Raw genomic sequence first — 6,167 nt, 5'->3', positions numbered from 1 at the left:
AACAACTAATACATTTTGGCTTTATCTGTTAATTTGCCTGTGATTTCAAAGCCCATGGCAAGATTTTAAAAGTTAATTCAGGTTCTTTCAATTTTTTGCTTGTTGGGCAGTTCAGCCACCATTCCTTTTTGGGGCAAAGCACTGTATACAGCCATATAGGTCAGAAAAAAATGTTTAGAAAACATTGAAAGAACTATATTCCTAAATATCCTTTCAGCCCTAAAACACAGCCATGCCATCAAAAACTGTCTACATTGTATGGGAATAAAACCCTAACCCTAGCTTCGGGTTTTGCTAGTTAGGGTTAGGGTTCAAATATTTCTCAAAGACAGTTTTCTCAACATTCCACTTATTTGACTGGAAAATTTGCTTCTCTGAATCAAAATATGAGTCTGAAAAGACAATACAACACTGCCAAAACCAAAAGAGTTTGTCAGGAGTGGTCAAATTAATTTTTGAAAGCTATTCTTTCATTGGAAATTTCGTGTTGAATGGAGTGCTGAATGAATGTACGTTTAGGCTGAAGTGGCCTAAAAGTCCGAAACAACTAATACATTTTGGCTTTATCTGTTAATTTGCCTGTGATTTCAAAGTCCATGGCAAGATTTTAAAAGTTAAATCAGGTTCTTTCGAACTCTTGCTTGTTGGGCAGTTCAGCCACCATTCCTTTTTGGGGCAAAGCACTGTATACAGCCATATTGGTCAGAAAAAAATGTTTAGAAAACATTGAAAGAATTATATTCCTAAGTATCCTTTCAGCCCTAAAACACAGCCATGTCATCAAAAACTGTCTACATTGTATGGGAATAAAACCCTAACCCTAGCTTCGGGTTTTGCTAGTTAGGGTTAGGGTTCAAATATTTCTCAAAGACAATTTTCTCAACATTCCACTTATTTGACAGGAAAATCTGCTTCTCTGAATCAAAATATGAGTCTGAAAAGACAATACAACACTGCCAAAACCAAAAGAGTGTGTCAGGAGTGGTCGAATTAATTTTTGAAAGCTATTCTTTCATTCGAAATTTCGTGTTGAACGGAGTGCTGAATGAATGTACGTTTAGGCTGAAGTGGCCTAAAAGTCCGAAACAACTAATACATTTTGGCTTTATCTGTTAATTTGCCTGTGATTTCAAAGCCCATGGCAAGATTTTAAAAGTTAAATCAGGTTCTTTCAATTTTTTGCTTGTTGGGCAGTTCAGCCACCATTCCTTTTTGGGGCAAAGCACTGTATACAGCCATATTGGTCAGAAAAAAATGTTTAGAAAACATTGAAATTACTATATTCCTAAGTATCCTTTCAGCCCTAAAACACAGCCATGCCATCAAAAACTGTCTACATTGTATGGGAATAAAACCCTAACCCTAGCTTCGGGTTTTGCCAGTTAGGGTTAGGGTTCAAATATTTCTCAAAGACAATTTTCTCAACATTCCACTTATTTGACAGGAAAATCTGCTTCTCTGAATGACAATATTAGTTTGAAAAGACAATGCAACACTGCCAAAACCAAAAGAGTGTGTCAGGAGTGGTCAAATTAATTTTTGAAAGCTATTCTTTCATTGGAAATTTCGTGTTGAACGGAGTGCTGAATGAATGTACGTTTAGGCTGAAGTGGCCTAAAAGTCCGAAACAACTAATACATTTTGGCTTTATCTGTTAATTTGCCTGTGATTTCAAAGCCCATGGCAAGATTTTAAAAGTTAAATCAGGTTCTTTCGAACTCTTGCTTGTTGGGCAGTTCAGACACCATTCCTTTTTGGGGCAAAGCACTGTATACAGCCATATAGGTCAGAAAAAAATGTTTAGAAAACATTGAAAGAACTATATTCCTAAATATCCTTTCAGCCCTAAAACACAGCCATGCCATCAAAAACTGTCTACATTGTATGGGAATAAAACCCTAACCCTAGCTTCGGGTTTTGCTAGTTAGGGTTAGGGTTCAAATATTTCTCAAAGACAATTTTCTCAACATTCCACTTATTTGACAGGAAAATCTGCTTCTCTGAATGACAATATTAGTTTGAAAAGACAATGCAACACTGCCAAAACCAAAAGAGTGTGTCAGGAGTGGTCAAATTAATTTTTGAAAGCTATTCTTTCATTGGAAATTTCGTGTTGAATGGAGTGCTGAATGAATGTACGTTTAGGCTGAAATGGCCTAAAAGTCCGAAACAACTAATACATTTTGGCTTTATCTGTTAATTTGCCTGTGATTTCAAAGCCCATGGCAAGATTTTAAAAGTTAAATCAGGTTCTTTCAATTTTTTGCTTGTTGGGCAGTTCAGCCACCATTCCTTTTTGGGGCAAAGCACTGTATACAGCCATATAGGTCAGAAAAAAATGTTTAGAAAACATTGAAAGAACTATATTCCTAAATATCCTTTCAGCCCTAAAACACAGCCATGCCATCAAAAACTGTCTACATTGTATGGGAATAAAACCCTAACCCTAGCTTCGGGTTTTGCTAGTTAGGGTTAGGGTTCAAATATTTCTCAAAGACAGTTTTCTCAACATTCCACTTATTTGACTGGAAAATTTGCTTCTCTGAATCAAAATATGAGTCTGAAAAGACAATACAACACTGCCAAAACCAAAAGAGTGTGTCAGGAGTGGTCAAATTAATTTTTGAAAGCTATTCTTTCATTGGAAATTTCGTGTTGAATGGAGTGCTGAATGAATGTACGTTTAGGCTGAAGTGGCCTAAAAGTCCGAAACAACTAATACATTTTGGCTTTATCTGTTAATTTGCCTGTGATTTCAAAGTCCATGGCAAGATTTTAAAAGTTAAATCAGGTTCTTTCGAACTCTTGCTTGTTGGGCAGTTCAGCCACCATTCCTTTTTGGGGCAAAGCACTGTATACAGCCATATTGGTCAGAAAAAAATGTTTAGAAAACATTGAAAGAACTATATTCCTAAGTATCCTTTCAGCCCTAAAACACAGCCATGTCATCAAAAACTGTCTACATTGTATGGGAATAAAACCCTAACCCTAGCTTCGGGTTTTGCTAGTTAGGGTTAGGGTTCAAATATTTCTCAAAGACAATTTTCTCAACATTCCACTTATTTGACAGGAAAATTTGCTTCTCTGAATCAAAATATGAGTCTGAAAAGACAATACAACACTGCCAAAACCAAAAGAGTGTGTCAGGAGTGGTCGAATTAATTTTTGAAAGCTATTCTTTCATTCGAAATTTCGTGTTGAACGGAGTGCTGAATGAATGTACGTTTAGGCTGAAGTGGCCTAAAAGTCCGAAACAACTAATACATTTTGGCTTTATCTGTTAATTTGCCTGTGATTTCAAAGCCCATGGCAAGATTTTAAAAGTTAAATCAGGTTCTTTCAATTTTTTGCTTGTTGGGCAGTTCAGCCACCATTCCTTTTTGGGGCAAAGCACTGTATACAGCCATATTGGTCAGAAAAAAATGTTTAGAAAACATTGAAATTACTATATTCCTAAGTATCCTTTCAGCCCTAAAACACAGCCATGCCATCAAAAACTGTCTACATTGTATGGGAATAAAACCCTAACCCTAGCTTCGGGTTTTGCCAGTTAGGGTTAGGGTTCAAATATTTCTCAAAGACAATTTTCTCAACATTCCACTTATTTGACAGGAAAATCTGCTTCTCTGAATGACAATATTAGTTTGAAAAGACAATGCAACACTGCCAAAACCAAAAGAGTGTGTCAGGAGTGGTCAAATTAATTTTTGAAAGCTATTCTTTCATTGGAAATTTCGTGTTGAATGGAGTGCTGAATGAATGTACGTTTAGGCTGAAATGGCCTAAAAGTCCGAAACAACTAATACATTTTGGCTTTATCTGTTAATTTGCCTGTGATTTCAAAGCCCATGGCAAGATTTTAAAAGTTAAATCAGGTTTTTTCAATTTTTTGCTTGTTGGGCAGTTCAGCCACCATTCCTTTTTGGGGCAAAGCACTGTATACAGCCATATAGGTCAGAAAAAAATGTTTAGAAAACATTGAAAGAACTATATTCCTAAATATCCTTTCAGCCCTAAAACACAGCCATGCCATCAAAAACTGTCTACATTGTATGGGAATAAAACCCTAACCCTAGCTTCGGGTTTTGCTAGTTAGGGTTAGGGTTCAAATATTTCTCAAAGACAGTTTTCTCAACATTCCACTTATTTGACTGGAAAATTTGCTTCTCTGAATCAAAATATGAGTCTGAAAAGACAATACAACACTGCCAAAACCAAAAGAGTGTGTCAGGAGTGGTCAAATTAATTTTTGAAAGCTATTCTTTCATTCGAAATTTCGTGTTGAACGGAGTGCTGAATGAATGTACGTTTAGGCTGAAGTGGCCTAAAAGTCCGAAACAACTAATACATTTTGGCTTTATCTGTTAATTTGCCTGTGATTTCAAAGCCCATGGCAAGATTTTAAAAGTTAAATCAGGTTCTTTCAATTTTTTGCTTGTTGGGCAGTTCAGCCACCATTCCTTTTTGGGGCAAAGCACTGTATACAGCCATATAGGTCAGAAAAAAATGTTTAGAAAACATTGAAAGAACTATATTCCTAAATATCCTTTCAGCCCTAAAACACAGCCATGCCATCAAAAACTGTCTACATTGTATGGGAATAAAACCCTAACCCTAGCTTCGGGTTTTGCTAGTTAGGGTTAGGGTTCAAATATTTCTCAAAGACAATTTTCTCAACATTCCACTCATTTGACTGGAAAATTTGCTTCTCTGAATCAAAATATGAGTCTGAAAAGACAATACAACACTGCCAAAACCAAAAGAGTGTGTCAGGAGTGGTCAAATTAATTTTTGAAAGCTATTCTTTCATTGGAAATTTCGTGTTGAATGGAGTGCTGAATGAATGTACGTTTAGGCTGAAGTGGCCTAAAAGTCCGAAACAACTAATACATTTTGGCTTTATCTGTTAATTTGCCTGTGATTTCAAAGTCCATGGCAAGATTTTAAAAGTTAAATCAGGTTCTTTCGAACTCTTGCTTGTTGGGCAGTTCAGCCACCATTCCTTTTTGGGGCAAAGCACTGTATACAGCCATATTGGTCAGAAAAAAATGTTTAGAAAACATTGAAAGAACTATATTCCTAAGTATCCTTTCAGCCCTAAAACACAGCCATGTCATCAAAAACTGTCTACATTGTATGGGAATAAAACCCTAACCCTAGCTTCGGGTTTTGCTAGTTAGGGTTAGGGTTCAAATATTTCTCAAAGACAATTTTCTCAACATTCCACTTATTTGACAGGAAAATCTGCTTCTCTGAATCAAAATATGAGTCTGAAAAGACAATACAACACTGCCAAAACCAAAAGAGTGTGTCAGGAGTGGTCGAATTAATTTTTGAAAGCTATTCTTTCATTCGAAATTTCGTGTTGAACGGAGTGCTGAATGAATGTACGTTTAGGCTGAAGTGGCCTAAAAGTCCGAAACAACTAATACATTTTGGCTTTATCTGTTAATTTGCCTGTGATTTCAAAGCCCATGGCAAGATTTTAAAAGTTAAATCAGGTTCTTTCAATTTTTTGCTTGTTGGGCAGTTCAGCCACCATTCCTTTTTGGGGCAAAGCACTGTATACAGCCATATTGGTCAGAAAAAAATGTTTAGAAAACATTGAAATTACTATATTCCTAAGTATCCTTTCAGCCCTAAAACACAGCCATGCCATCAAAAACTGTCTACATTGTATGGGAATAAAACCCTAACCCTAGCTTCGGGTTTTGCCAGTTAGGGTTAGGGTTCAAATATTTCTCAAAGACAATTTTCTCAACATTCCACTTATTTGACAGGAAAATCTGCTTCTCTGAATCAAAATATGAGTCTGAAAAGACAATACAACACTGCCAAAACCAAAAGAGTGTGTCAGGAGTGGTCAAATTAATTTTTGAAAGCTACTCTTTCATTGGAAATTTCGTGTTGAACGGAGTGCTGAATGAATGTACGTTTAGGCTGAAGTGGCCTAAAAGTCCGAAACAACTAATACATTTTGGCTTTATCTGTTAATTTGCCTGTGATTTCAAAGCCCATGGCAAGATTTTAAAAGTTAAATCAGGTTCTTTCAAATTTTTGCTTGTTGGGCAGTTCGGCCACCATTCCTTTTTGGGGCAAAGCACTGTATACAGCCATATAGGTCAGAAAAAAATGTTTAGAAAACATTGAAAGAACTATATTCCTAA

This window comes from Atractosteus spatula, chromosome 5, assembly GCF_055471065.1.
Source record: "Atractosteus spatula isolate fAtrSpa1 chromosome 5, fAtrSpa1.hap1, whole genome shotgun sequence".
Classification (NCBI taxonomy): Eukaryota; Metazoa; Chordata; class Actinopteri; order Semionotiformes; family Lepisosteidae; genus Atractosteus; species Atractosteus spatula.
The sequence above is the reverse complement of the archived record's forward strand: the minus strand, read 5'-3'. Positions refer to the sequence as shown.